At 39.4% G+C, this 15,819-nt stretch overlaps 1 protein-coding gene across 1 annotated transcript in view; it reads right to left on the bottom strand.

Moving 5' to 3' along the window:
* The window catches only part of BMPR1B (bone morphogenetic protein receptor type 1B), a 233,252-nt gene that overhangs the window by 92,633 nt on the left and 124,800 nt on the right, over window positions 1-15,819 (bottom strand). The window contains exon 4 of the mRNA XM_059844140.1: window positions 8,514-8,665. The gene's annotated coding sequence lies outside the window, so the exon portion shown is untranslated. The remainder of the gene's footprint in view (window positions 1-8,513; window positions 8,666-15,819) is intronic.

The following is a 15,819-nucleotide window of genomic DNA, read 5'->3' as shown; positions in this document are numbered from 1 at the left end:
CATTAAAACAGTTTCCTGTGACCATATGGGTGTGGACAGTAAGAATATTTGACAAAGAGCAAGGACTGTGAGGCTAATGATGAGGTTACAAAAGCTGGCAGCTCTGGTCATCCATTCAGAGCCCTGCAGGGGAATGTTGACAAGTTTGCCATCTTATTCTTCAATTTACCATTGAAAATGCTAGTTCACTGACATCTATTAAAAAAAAAAAACCTCTTTCAAATGGAACTTTATAACACATTCTTCTCTGTAGCATCAGGACCTCATCTCCTGCATGTGAGCTGACTTCTTGGGTGTGAGGATCCCAAACAGATGCCTTGAGTGTTGTGTGACATTAACTATTCACACTGAACCACCAGCAGCATTTTCAGTAGGAAGAAAGGAAGGACCTCAGGGACACTTGGAATGGGTAGGAAAGGATCAAACACATCCTACATTGTTGGCTTCTCACAGTTTCCAAGCTCTCTGGATGTACAACAGGGATACTCACACCTATCTGTGGCACTAGTGAACACACCACAGGAAAATGAGCTGGATGTGGGGCTTCAGCACACAATGCAAGTAACCACATCAATACAGCAGGGGAAAAAATATCTGCAGCAGGAGAGTCCTGGGGATCTGTGGAAATGCTGAGACAGATGCCACTGAAGAAGTGATCTTTTGTGCCACCCTTTTCAAATGAACATAAAGGAGCCACGAATGCCACTATCAGTTCCTGAGTGGCCTCATCTGAACATAGAAGGAATAATAATATAATTAAACTACTATAAAACATCTTTCCCCCCTCCCTTTTAATTCTAGGTAATTGTGTGCATTCATATTACTACAAAAGTTTGACAGACTCCTTCAGCAACCCATCAGTAGTTAAATTTTTGCCAGAATTGGGATTCTGATTTCTGCTAGGCTCTAGCTTGCCTCCTGTGTAGGCACAAGAGGGGAAAAAAAAAAAAAAAAAAAAAAAAGGGAAGTATATCATTTTCCCCTTGAACAGCAGCCAGCAGAAGTGAGCTGTCAGGCCACTGGACTGAGAGATGAGCACTTGATATGAAATGTCCTCCAGGGCACAAGAAGCCTTCATCATCTATCCTTCACCTTTGCATCCCTTGAAAATGTTTGTAAAACAAATCCTGTGTTTTGTTCCGGCTCCTGTGACTTTCTGTCCTGTGCCCTGGAATGTGAAGAGAAGCTAGACAAAACACCAGGGAGGCGCTTGGAGAAGGAGGGGACCTTCAAAGCCATGCAGCCTCCTCAAGGACAAGGCTTGCAATCCACTTCTGTATTTGCAGTTGGCATGAAAAATTTCAAATAATCATAATAAAACATACATTGAAACTGTCTATGTTGTAGCAGAAATTTCAACTTCCAGCTCTTCATTCTGAAATCTGTCCTCAGTCAGAGAGTGTTAAAAAGTTGACCCTTGCTCATATTGCCTGAACTGACTTAAGATAAACAATGCTTTTGGCATTAGATTTTCTTTGCTTGCTTGAAATTTTTGTCAGGGCCGTGGAGATAAACGAGCAATGAATTGATAAAGAATTACAGTAATGTGTTTCAATGGTTAAATATTTTGGTTTTAACTAAAATTATTTTAATCCTCAATGCATCTTCTGAACTGTTTTTAAGTAGGAAAAAGTTTTGAAATGTCTTTACAGATATGTTCTTTGTTTTAAAGGAGAGGGAAAAAAAAAAAAGACATTCCAAGATAAATGGCTTCTGTCTCGGGGAGTGTTAATGAGGTAAGACATTTCCAAAGAGCCTCAGAGTGACAATAGCACACGGACTGCGGTGGTTCCACAAGTGCAGAACTGCCCCCAGCAGTGAACGCCCACTGAAGTGAAGCAAAGCACAGCCAGGAGGGAGGAGGCAGAGAGGGGGAGAAAGAGGGAGGGAGAGAAAGAGAAAGGAAGAGAAGGGAAAAAAACCCCAAACTGTTGCAAGTTCATGCACCCCTACTACAAATTCATTTTAATTAAACAAAGAGATTATACAGACATTGCTGACAGGGATTATCAAAATAGAATGGCGCCACCTGCCCCTTGCAGCCCAATTAATTAGCAGAGAATCTGAGGTGCCAATTATCACAAAGGAATAAGAAAGGATCAGTAAACACAGCTCGTGATGAACTTGAAAATTAACTCTTTCAGCTCACAGCCGAAGTCCCACAGCCTCATACAGCCCTGATGCTGCTACAGCCCTCCAAAAACCCCTCACTGAAAGAACACAACAGCCTTCTCCAGATGCCTCTTTCCCATGGTTTTGTGAAGTATGACCACTCCTGCTCTTCATGAAGTTCCCAGAGCACTTTTAAAATTTATGTCACTAAATTTACATAGCAGAAAAAGTCATTTAAGGTTGAAAAGGCTCCTCAAAACAAAAGACAGATTTCTTACTGTGTTTTGAGGTACGTCAGGAAAATGTAGATCACCCCTCATGCCATACCAGAGAGGTTTTAAGACAACAGGTGCAGAACAATGAGACTTACAGTTACTGATAGATAACAGATAAAAGTTTTAATTTTCTAGGAAGCAGGTGTTGCTCATAGGAGCTTGACTCCTTCTCTCTCTCTCCCCACATAAGAATCCTCTCTTTCAAGCTCCTGGGTAGGATACCTAGAGGATTAAAAGAATGCAAGTAGGAAGGCTCAGCAGCAGTACCTAATTGCAATCTATTTTCCTGGGGAGTCCAGAGTCTACCAGAGTATCCCAGAAATAAAACTTTTGGCTTAGGATCTATGCAATGTGAGCCATTACCACAGGCAGGGCTGTGTCCAGTCTGCCTCAGCACTTGCACAGCTGGCTGGTGGTGGCTCTGGAGAAGGAAGAGCTACTGCCATTTGCCCTCCCCTGTATAAACTCCATATCACTTTTAGCCAACTTCCTCCTCCTTCTAGAAGGTTCAAAATTGTACCTGCCCTCAGTCTGTGGGCTTGAAGCTGTGTCATAAAGAGGAATCAGTAAGTACCCCATGTGTGGGGCCTCAGGATTTTTTCCAGTTGTTGGACACTGAGGAATCACACCTTCAGCTTCCCCTCCTCAGAAGAGTGATCTGCTGCCTCTCAGGGCAGGCACATCTAGCACATCTTTCAGTGCTAGCACATCTTATGCAAACTTGTAATCACAGCTTAACCTTACTTCATGGTTTCCTGGAGGCCATAAAAACAAATGAACAATGAGATGAAAAGCTATGGAAGCAAGAAGAGGCAACCACTCTTTTTAATTTTTTTTTTTTCTGCAAAATAGAATTTCTTTTAGGGAATGCTTACCTTTCCACAAAGCAAATGCTCATTTTATAGTTATATTGACAGCTTAAGTATTATATAGTATAAGTATTATAGCTTGTAGAGCTAAGCAACTCAATACAAAAAGGGTGGATGAATCCTTGGTTATCCCAGTGTAAATTCTGTGTTTTTCTGTTGTCTTTGCTGGATTTGAGAGTCACATCTGCAATTAAACCCCACTTGTGTCTTTGTGCTATTTCTTCTCTATTGCATTTGAAATAGAAAAAAAAAAAAATGGTTTACATGACAAACCATGTCATTAAATATCAGTTGGGTAAAAACTGTATTGACTCAAATGGGGGAAAAATGAATCTCAGAAGTTTGGGTTTTACTGTCAACACTGTTCAGTACTCCTGTAAATAAATATGAGAAGGGGGTGCTACAAGCATAGAGTGAAGCACCTGTAGTGCAACTGGATTTAAATTAATCCCACTAGTGATGTTGCATGATATATAATTGCACTCCTATATCTATCTTGAGAACTGCAAAACAAAGTCTAAATACTTCAACAATGCAAACTGTGAAATACAGCAAGTTTAATAAGCAAATTTGCTTGCAATGCCAAGCTCCTCTTCTTTTCTAAAGTGCTTGCTGGATCGTTACTTAATGGCTTTATTGTTTTGGGATCAGAAAGCGAGGCCTTCAGCTCTACAATGCACAGTTTGTCACCCTTTGGATAAAGGAGCTGTGAACCAAAGCAGCAGGACATACTTGCACTCAACAGAGTGTGCTCTGAAGAGTGGAGCACATGCTGGCAGGACTTGAAAGCCCTGAAATGCCAGCCAGTTCCTCCAGTTAAATTGGTGAGACCTCCACATACCTGTGGGGTGTGAAAAGGCCCTGGTGCTCATCATTCTGCATTAGGATTGAGTTCATCTTATCAAATGGGCCTTTGAGCATATTGTGGAGTAATTTACCAACTGAAAAAATCATAACGATTTTCCACTTCATTTACCTCAACAGTAGCTACGTAATGTCAATAGTTTTAAACATTTAATTAGACACACCACGTGTTTTATGCTCTACTAATTACATAAAATTGTGCTCAATAATTTTCTTCCCATTGAAACAAACCTTGAGCAGCTGTTAAAACACTAATTAGGTGAATGCCTCCACGCTGTGCGTCTGGCTCGGTGCCGAGCGCATTCCTCCCAGTGGTGAGCGGGGTTTTTCCAGTGTCCATGATGCAACCCTGAGCACATGTCAATCTCTGCTGCACCACAGGACTGAGAGTGAACTCCAAACATTTATTTTGGCCCTCACCTTAGAAAGCTAACATTATATATATAAAATGCAACAATTCAGAAAGCTGTTCAATTATACTGGGCTCTTAGTTTTCTGTGCTTCCATTTTTATCTCCAAAGAGCAGCTAAATTTGACACAGAGCTTGTCATTTGCAATCTCCAATGAAATCAGCACTTTTTATTACATTGGGGCTGCCTTACAGACATTATCTCACAATACAGTCAAATAAAAAGGTATTGCTGAGCCTGATACAAATGAAGCCTTTAGGACTTAGATACTTAGGGGTTATTTTGTTCCTAAAGTGTTTTAAAAAGTTATGTGAGCCACAGTTATCCATGCATACAGTGGCAAGGGCTGGGAAAATATTTTCTGTTGTTCAGTTTTACACAAGAAGATAATTCAGAGAGGTTTTATTTATTTTAAATTTCCTTGAGAAAGGGCATTCAAGTCTTACCATTGACAAGTCTGGTGATCCTAATGGCATCCAGAATTGAGTCAGTACCTCTGAATGTCTCAAATGGCTTCACTCAGAGCTTTAAGCCCGGCTGTAACTCCAGTAAAATCAGGTTCTCTTAATTAGTGACTAAGCCTGTACAGCTGCAGGCCTAATCCAGGCATTCCTACAAGGACAGAGGCCTGGCAGAGGGGACCAGATTGTCAATAACAGGAACTGTCTGACAGTTCCTACCCTCAGCAGTTCCCCAAACCTGCCCATGCCTCTGTGAACTGGGATCTTGCTCTTGACCACATCCTGATGATTCCAGACTCAGGATTTGTTCCTGAAGAATTCTTATAAGAAGAAATTGCCCATAATGGTCATCCTCAAAACCACACAGATATACTTTCCTTTACATCTTTTTTTTTTTTTTTAATCTGTCCGTAGTGAGTGTGCATAAATCAAAAATTAAAAAAAAAAAATTGGATTTTTTTTTGCCTTTGACAAATTTTTAAGTGTTATCATCTGAGTATGCTTGCTGCTTCTACAGCCACAAAAGTATGCTTGTTCTATTACAAATTAATAGATTGTTTATGTTCTTAGTTAATCTCTGTTCTTCACAAATTATGCTAATGATACTTCTTTTTTAATCATTTCCAGTGATTGGTGATCTAGCTGACAATGGGTCTTCTAAAATACATTGCACCTGTGGACTTCCTTCTTTTATGAAAAATTAGGAGGGTCATGTCCTGGCTTCCTTTTCTAGTGCCATTAGGAGCTGCATCAGGTGTACTGTTGAGTGGTTTTATTTTTTAACTTGCATGTTCTGAAGTCAGGAACATCAATAAAAAAAGACACAATTCTAATCCACATACCACATCACTGAAAACTGTAAGAACAGATCTGCTTAAAAGACAAACCCAAAACATAAAAGATGCTAAATTTTCATAATTCACATTGACCTCATGTACTTGTACAAATGGAAGACATATTTCCTTTAAAAAAAAAAAAAGAAGAAGAAGAAAGAATAAGAATTTGACATATTTAGTATCTGTATATAAAATCAGACTTTTTTTTTTCCTGTCTTGTTATATTTTGTTGAAAAAATCCTGCCAGTGCAACCAGACCACACACAACCAAGAGGCATTTCCTGATTAGAAAGAACATTTTTCTGTTTTCTGGAAGTTCCCAGTTTAGCCTGTTTCTTAATCCTTTTCCAGGTAGCAATATACCTGTACAAAGTGGGTAATGGAAGGTATAGCTGAGGCAACACTGTTATGAACTAAATAATATGAGCTAAATAATCCCTTCACATAACAAAAAGAGTGTAAATCTTCATCAATTAATTATACTAAGATATAAGACAGGAACAAATGGAAGCTGTATTAAATGTATCTGTGGATATAATTTCAAGTTCTCTTCCCTCCCAAGACCCATAACACTTTTCCTAGTAACTAAGGTATCACTGAGTCTCACCATTAAATTCTTGAGTTCTAATGCAGAGTTCCCTTCTTGAACTATTCCTTTTACAAATCAAAAAAGCAAATCTAGCCTTTGTTTTCCCACATTGCAGGATAAAACATCCCCATCGACCAACTACTCCAGCAGGCTGATCTAGAAAAATGTCATCTAAACAAGATGATTGATGTCTAAGGATCATTACTGCAGGAAAAACAAACAAACAAACCATAGACCTTTTTTGTGCTGTTAGAAACAAAAATGTAAGTCCTTTTCAAAAATAAGCTGGAGGGTCTCATACCTGTGAAAGGGAGGAATTAATCTAAGATGTATTTCTAATAAATATTTAAATGGGATGAGCATGGGCACTTGTCATGTATTTGGAAATTTAATTTAGTACACAATAGCCACTGTGTTTTCTTCTGCTTTTGTGTGGACTTGTTTAATGTACAAGGATATTCTGTAGACAAGGATATTATATTTTTACATGCATTAAAAACTGTGAAGATTCACTCACCTAAGTCTTCTTCCAGAAAATTATAGTGGAAATTACTCTAGTGTGGAAGAATTACACTGCACAAATGCTGCTCTCTTCTGTAGCCAGTCATTAAGTTTGGAAAAGACTTCTAAGATCATTGAGTCCAGCCATTAACCCCGCATTGCCAAGGCCACCACTGAACTATGTCCCTAAACAACACATCTACATACTGCTGAATGCTTTTCAGGGATGTATATTCCACCACTTCCCTTGGCAGCCTGTCCCAGTTCTTGACCACCCCTTCACTGAAGACATTTTTCTTCATATCTATCCAATCCACACCACTCCTGGCACAGCTTGAAGCTATGTCCTCTTGTCCTGTCACTTGTTACCTGGAAAAGGAGCCTGACCCCCACCTGGCTACAGCCTCCTTTCAGGTAGCTGTAGACAGCAACAAGGTCTCCCCTGAGCCTCCCCTTCTCCAAGCCAAACATCCCCAGCTCCCACATCAGACTTGTGTCCCAGACCCTCCCCCAGCTCTGCTGCCCTTCTCTGGACTTGCTCCAGCACCTCAATGTCCTTCTTGTCATGAGGGGCCCAAAACCAGACACAGGGTTTGAGGTGCAACCTCAGCAGTGGCAAGTCCTTTCTCAAGCTGGTGGACTGCTCACTCATAGCAAAACCCCAGTGCATCTTTCCAACATTCTCATCTCACACCATCTGAGGATGGGATTGGGATCAGATGACTTCCCCAGGTCCCTTCCAACCTGAACATTCTACGATGCCCACAGAACACTGGCAATGACATCAGGTGGCCAAAATCTCAGTACCTTTCACACACAGCTCATTTCCTATTTACTCCTTTCCTGCAGGAGTCAGTTGCACTCACCTGCCTCAGCCTGAGTACCTGAATTATTTCCTTTTTACGCATAATGTGCAGCAGAGTACAGGGTGCTACAGGGTAATTTTCCCTTTCCAGCTTCCATATTTATTTCACGGAAACTTCCTTTATCAACCACATTCGTGTTCTTAGAAATGTGTTCGTTTCAATAAAAATGACTTACTGTTTTATGGAAGTTGAAGGCCAATGACCCAAATCCTATAAATCATTAAAAATACTTTCTGCCACAGAATCCTAAGCTGCTTTTTTCTCAGTAGCAGAGAAAGTATTTTACTATAAAAAGTTACATTTTTGCCCACACTAAAAATTCTGCATTAAAAATACACTAAATGAGGGACAGATGTTTAAAACAGCAGACCTACAATGAAGTATTAAATATTGCTGGCACAGTGCGGCCCTTGGTACAGTTTAGTCTCTTTTTGCAATAGGCATGTTTTCACAGCTGTAAAAGCACCAAAAATTACTGTCTTTGCTCCAATATTAATATAGAAATCTATTAAAAAATACACCAGACTGCTGAACAGATTAAACTATTGTTCATACATTCTATCATTAAAATAATTTGCTTTAAAAATTAATATTAATGTCAAATGTTTTGAAATTGTTCAAGAGGAATAGTGTCACTTTGAAGAATATATGGATTATCTATACAAAACCAAACAATTCCACTTTTGTCAAAATAAAAATGCAAGCCTCCAAGAAATCAAAGAAATCAAACCTGCTACTTGATGTTTTGCTCAATGACAAGCGGTCCGACCCACAGCAGCACAGAGGAGGGGAACGACCTTGTGCGAAATCACTCCAAACCCGCGCTGAGGATGCAGCGTGGGATTAAAGCCTTTTTCCACAGGTACTGCTGGTGCCTTGGAGCTATGGGAGAAAGTGAGACAGGTCATGGAAAAACAGATTCTGTGCTCTAGGGGGTTTTTGTGTTAAAACATGATAAACATAGACAAGATGGGCAAAGAGATAACACACAGAACAGAGTGATAATACTAAAGTCTTCAGATCTAGTAACTGTGAGGATGAACTTGGTAAACCCCTAAACCACAGTAGGATATGCTCACCACTATACATAGGTTCTGATACACTAAAGATATAATTTCTATATCCCAGGCTGGTGGGTCAGAGCTCTGAAATCAAACATCACAAGCTCACACTCTTTGCCAAATTTTGTCTCAGTCTGTGCTTCAATTACTTGAGCACTAAGCAATCTGTGATCATCATAGTCCTGATGAAGTGATGCCTACTTAAGTTTGCAACCTGTCTGGAATAAGAATAGTTCTGAGATGTCCGTAGCTCAATTTGTTTTAGTTGGTGCTACTTCAAAGACCAATTAGGAACATTAGTCCTTGTGACATGAAACTCTTTTGCTACTTGAAGCAAGGAGATGAAATGTTACAAAAATCTGCATATAATGTTAAAGGAAAGGTGGAGGACTTAGCTTGGGTCCTTGAGGGAACCAGGGAAAAATTATTCTATTGAATGTGCACGCATCTAATAATCTTTGTCCAAACTCCTAACAAAGAAGTGATTGGGTGCTGAGGAGAGACAAAGCTTGATTAAAAACTCAAAACCCCAGAAACACTGTTTTAAAAAACAGTGAAAAAACCTAGAAAGGGCAGAATAAGGCAGGATGAGGACACAGCATGTTGGCCAACCAGCAGGATGCTAGCACATGCAGTAATAGAAACAAAACCACACGAGGCTTTGGGAGCAGAGCTCCTGCTCAATAAACAAATTCCTTGGACTGGAGACATTTTCTTGGAAGGAATTTTTACAGCACAAACATTTCTACTCTCTTCTGGAAGCCCTGGAAAACCAAACCCAAACCTCCCCTGCACTGTACACACGCACACACACACACACACAGACAAAACCTGAAGATGTAACAGCCCAAGTGAAACTGGATTGTCATGCTCTAGAAAGACCCTTGTTGTCTGCCTCGAGTAGGTCTCTGCTGAGGAGGTTCTACCCATCTGTGAAGCTCAAAGCCCATCTCATAACTAATTCCTGCCCTGAAGCAATGCCCCCATCTCTGGAAGCCTTATTGCTGTGATGGGCACGTCCCACCCAGAGCCCCACCAGACTTCCCCCAAGTATGGGGTTGCACCATGCATACCTGGGGCTGCAGAAATGTGAAATGGCAGCACTGCCACAGTGGCCAGCACAGCCCAGCACATAATGAAACAAAGAGAGTCCTCACCCCTCTGGTTAGACAAAAAAACCCCAGGGGCTATAAAATGTAAGGAGGGAAGGGAGAGGGAGGAGTAAAAACAATCTCTGAGCAGGAAAACAAGATAAATTCATTGAATAAATTATTTACTGGAATTATTCACTTAGCTTCAATTACAATCTATCCATTCTATCCACCATCTACATCAAATTATAATAAATTATTCTATTATAACTTGGCTTCATGCCTGCTGATTTGCAATAGCTTATTTTTTCAGAAAAAAATGGTCTGATGCTGTTCAGCCTTCCACAGGATTTAGATGTGTACTTCCACCTAGACATACCCAAAAGATAATTTCTTTTTGAGAATCTCACTCTTTCTGTAAATTAAAGAGAGGGGAGCAAGCATATTATATTTAAATTGCCAGCAGGTATTTTAACAACATAAAAAAGCTCCAAGATATCAAAACAATATTAAAAAAAATATATCCTGTTGCTTTCCTGAAGAGTTTGGCATATGTCCCTATACTGGATACTCAAATGCAGTTCTGACAATACATAAGCAGTCTCCATCCTTCTGCCATCAGGTCTCTTTACAGAGCAGATGTTTTAGGATTCTCCTGAATCTAAAATATCTTGTTCTGCTTCATCAGACCACCTCTGACATTCATAAAGAGTTGTACTTGAAAATTAATTACAACAGAATGCAGAAAAAGGGAAAAAACCCATGAAGGTTGCTTTTTTAATGTAATATATAAAAATAAGTTTAGGTTCCACGGCCACAGAGAAGAATTATTTTTTAGGAATCCAAACCTGCACTGAGATAAAATGAGCACAGGTCAAACTAAATAGTTACACTGAAAGAACAGCGGGCAAAATGTGCAGTTAAGTCAAGGGTTTGCAAACATGAGAATACGGCTCCCCTTCCTTTTCTCATTCCCATACTTCTACAGTCTCTGTGCCTGTAAGCTGATCAGTCAGACACTGAAGTTGTAATTCTAAGCACACTGTAATTTTTACAACATTCTTGATTTCAGCACAGCATGTATCATATTGTGGATAAATCAGAAATAAATAAGGAAAAAGGAGAGCAAAAAAACTGACTTTTGCACATTTTTCCTGTAGTTTATGAAACAACACTACAAAGCAAGAGATAACCAAGGCCTTCTGGGTCTCTCTTACCAGGAGCAGCTGCTGGAGCAGCAGGATGAGGCCAAACTCTACCCATGTGAGCAATCTGAAGGCAAAGTTAAACCACGTGGGTGAAAGGGTGGGTGTGTTCTGAATGGGATAGAGTGATTCTGTCCCTGGCAAAAAAATGAAGTACAATGGAGAAGATAGCAGCACAGAGGAATTCCACCACAAATACAAGAACCTGAAAGCACTTTGGGTGTAGCCACAAATTCATATCCACATTTCAAGAATCTGAAAACACCTTGGATATAGACACAAATTCATACCCCACAAATACAAGAACCTGAAAGCACCTTGGATGTAGCCACCTCAGGTTTCACCTTTTCAAATATGCATTTCAGAAAAAAACACCAGACATCACACCAGTAAGAGGAAAGCAACGCTTACTTTCTCTGTCACTCTTACAGGAAAAATGTGGGGCTTTATTTTCCTAGTTTCAATTTGTTCTACTATGCTAGAAGTGCTTTTGTAATCCTAAAAACACACTAGCACTACTTCCATGTAGTTTCATTGCTGTGTCTACTACCATTAAAGGGTAAGCATATACTTCAAGACAATAATTCACTTAGCTAGTTGCCAGAGCCAGCATTATGTGAATAAGCTTGATAGATCTCTGTTCCTAACCTATCAGAAAACAATTTATGGAATCTAATAAATTAAAAATGAATTGTCTCCAGCAACCATATATTTCACTATAAATGTAGGCTCTTTGATCTCAACTGACTGTGCTATGTTCTAATTAATTTTTATACAGAAGTTTGCTATTGCCCCTTAAATGGATTTTATACACAAGACTAATCTGCTAGCATTTCCAGCTTTGCCTTTGTCTTTTCACCTTCCAACCAAGTTAAAAATTCACAGAATTCTAGAATTTATGGCATAGCTTTCTACATATAAGCCTTTTCAGTTTAAGGAAGGAAAGACCAATATTTTTTCTCTGCTTTCTTGACCCCAACAGGCACATAATAGAAAGAAATATGTGGCAACAGCTTAAGGACCTGCCTCTAGACAGCGTGACTGTGGAAATGAACCCCTTTCTAGCTCTCAGCTGCTTTCTTACCCAGCAAAAGTACTGGAGTTAGTCACTGGATCCCCTCCATGATCTTCTGAGATAGGTACAGAGCCATTTGGTATTGCTGTTTGGAATGGCAGGGCAGCTGGCATGAAGTAGGGGTTTGGCCCTGTTTCTGCTGGGGTGCTGTAACTGCCCATTCCTGAGTGGATTTTCCTGTGTCAGTGACCAAGAACCTGGAAAAGACATCCACGACTGCAGTACAAAATCCCCAATTTGGACTGGATGGCCTATGCCCGGATTATTTAATGCATGTGATGTCTAGGTTCTGGCATCAGGGAAAGAAAATACCAGTGAGGCTGGGGCAGAAGGCATTAGCCTGGGGAGGAAAGGAGAAATGAGGAGCTTGGCCCCTGATGCCATTTACCTCCTGCTTTGCCACAGCAGGTAGATTCTGTCCACCTGCAGGACTAAAATGCGATAAAAAATTCTAATTCATTAGAAATAAAAGCACGTTTACTCCCTCGTCCAAATCCTCCTCTGTGTTTATGAAATCATGTGGAAAGGTCTGAGGTTCTTTACATGTTTTTGCATAGCACCATCTTTGCTTACAAGTAAAAAGCTGTGTCTTTAATGGTCTACCTGCCATGAAACTCTGAAGGGCAGTATGATGCAAACACTTAAGCTGTGAAAGATGTTCTAATAGGTTTTATATCCATATATATATATATATATATATAGACATATATGTATGCTTTGAAAATGAAAATAAAAGCTTAAGGACATGAAAAAAAGCATCCCATAAAGCCCCAGTGAGAAAAAGAATAGCAAATTCAGCCTCAGCATCAGGTATCACTACACAACAAAAAATTCTTGTTGCATACCATGTGGTCTAGAGACACCGGTAAAGTTGACATAATATCCACTTAACAAAAGGCCAGAAAACTGTCTCTCTAGAGTGGCTTAAGTATGTGAGGATCCTGCCTTGGGATACAGCCAGATGACCCTAGGAGATCTCTTTCAGCATTTTTCTATGACTCTGTAAAACTAGTTATGGGGATATTAAAAACTGGTATTTTAAAAACATTCTTTGCTCTGTGGAGAAACTCTGTCAAGAGGCATTCTTACACTTGGACACTCTCTTCCTATAGACTGACATTATAACAAATAAGTAAGAATATGCAGAAATTAAATTATACTTTTAGACCATGGGGTGGTAATTTTATTTTTTCTTTTTCACATACAGACCATACAAGACCGTTTATGTTTAATGTTCAAAAATTAAAACAAATTCCATAATACAGACAGGAAGTCAGTGCAATGGGAACCAAATGGGAGTAATGGGACCCAGGTGGCTGGCATGGGTACAAAAACCCACATAGATGGCCATGTACAGCACAAATTGGAGCCTGGAGATGATTATAACTGGAACCTTCCAAAAGAAAGAATGGCTGTAAACTGTTAATTGTATCAATGCAAACATCTTGGTGACTAACCACTGAGGAACAAGTGATGAGGGAGGAGTGTATAATTCACAGCTTTAATTGTAGCTAATACAAACTGATAGTGTAGATACTGAAACTATACCATATTAAGGAATATATCAGTATAGAGCAGCATGTGCAGAGAATTTTAGCTCTTGATTAGGAGGAGACCTGAGCATAACAGAAGTGGCAAGATGGAATTTGCTTTCAATTTGAGTCAAGAAACAAACAGCCACACAAAGCTTCCAAAGTCAGAGGACAGAACTGTCAACTTAGGACAATTAAGGATAATAAGCAGAAGAGGAGGAAGCCTCTTATTCATCCTGAAAGCTGGCAGAGCATATACATTTAAGAATTAGTGTAGTTTGAGCCACTGAAATACCTTCATTTACTTATCCACCTCCCTGCTTATTCCAAGACAGAAGACTAACATACTATGCAAAAGAAAAAAAGATAATGTACAAAGCACATCTAACTCACAAATAAAGCTCTCCTGGATGAAAAATAAACACTGGTAAGAGGTTTTTCATTAAGAGAAAGAATATCTGCAATATGGCACAAAATGGTAACAACTAGCCTAGGTGAAAGAGGCCAGAAGCATTTCTGGCATTGGGTATGCAAGGTTAATACCTTGAAAGAATGCAGAGAGACTTTGTCAGCCCTGCTGGCAGCAGAAGGTACAGTGACAGGGAATTAACAGCCCACATCAAGGACTTTGTAGATTTGCATTTTATAAAAGTGTCCAGCAAAACCTATGACTGAAGACAGTGCACTGAATTTAGTGCTCTTCCTTCACTGCAGAAAGACAGAGAAAATGCACACCATTTTACCTGCTGCACCTTATAAAGCACTATGGCTTGCTTGGCCCCTCAGGGATTCTGTGATAGGTGAAGTCTTCATGTTAGCACTTTTTTTAGAAGGAGGGAGGAACTTTTTGGCAAAGGAGGGAAAGAGAGAGGGAAGAGATTGCTGCTGTATATCATGGTCCAGCTTGAAACCTTTAGAACACTTTGAATGTTTGAATTGTCTGTATTGTACACTGACGAAATATCATTTTGTTAACAACACACCAGAGCAGCTATCCTACCAAAGAACAGTGAACCAGAAAGTTCAACTTATAAAGTCCAATGTAAAGTGATTTTTTAACTTATCCAGATCTATCTTGTCAAAAGAAACTTATATTATTTGTTCCTATTTAGATGACACATCACCCCAAGTACAGAAATATTTAAAGTACATATTATGGGCAATGTTTATTTGGGGGGTGGTGAGGTGGTGTTAGTGTTTTCCATGTAGTGCTATTCATCTGGGTATATTTCATTTTTTTGTCATATTTTCATATTTCATTTTTTGTCAATCTTTTTTTGGTTTTGTTTTGATTTTCAATGAAAATCAAAGCCTTTGTAGCATATAGTATAAAAATAATTTAAAAAAAACCCAATCCTGAAAGGAACAGTGAGGAAGGAACAGTGAGGAAGCAATCAGAAATTTGCAAAATTATACAGACTGTAAGCAAGTCAAGAGCAAAGCACTCTAGGTTAAAAGCAAGTGGAACCCAAAGTCACAGTCTCAAGATGGTAATCAGAGTAAGACCAGAAGACAGCCAACACCATCAGATTGTCCTACAGTGTAAAGGACTTTTTTGATTAAATTAGAAAGCTGAAAATATGAAATGTGAAACTTCTGAAAAACAAGAGAAGAGGGGAGAAGTGAATTCATAAAACACAAAATAGATCAACATTGAGGCTAAATAAAATAAGTTTGGTGCCAGTAACCTAGTCAATATAGTTTGTGATGGTAAACAGTCTGAAAGAGGTGGCTGGCTGTTACTGGAGGAAGAGAATAGATCTAAGTAAATCCCATGTGAAAAAGAAATGAAAAACATCTGCTAAAGACACAAATGGTTTGTTGGCTGACGTCAACAATGGGAAAGCTTCCAGTATATCAGGTCTGGGCTTGCCAGCAGGTGTTGCTGCAATTATTCAGAACAATTAGAGGTGATTTTTCCAAAAGCACGGAGATGACAGGGCCAATAAATAAGGCAAGCATGATACTGTCAACAACTGAAATGTAAGTATTTCTCATAAATCTTTTGAGGACCTGTGCAACTCAGTATTTTAAAGCTAGCCACCAGGGCTAGCTTTTTACCAGTCATACTA

This window comes from Haemorhous mexicanus, chromosome 4 (assembly GCF_027477595.1).
Source record: "Haemorhous mexicanus isolate bHaeMex1 chromosome 4, bHaeMex1.pri, whole genome shotgun sequence".
NCBI lineage: Eukaryota > Metazoa > Chordata > Aves > Passeriformes > Fringillidae > Haemorhous > Haemorhous mexicanus.
This window is presented reverse-complemented; position numbering and strand designations above follow the sequence as displayed.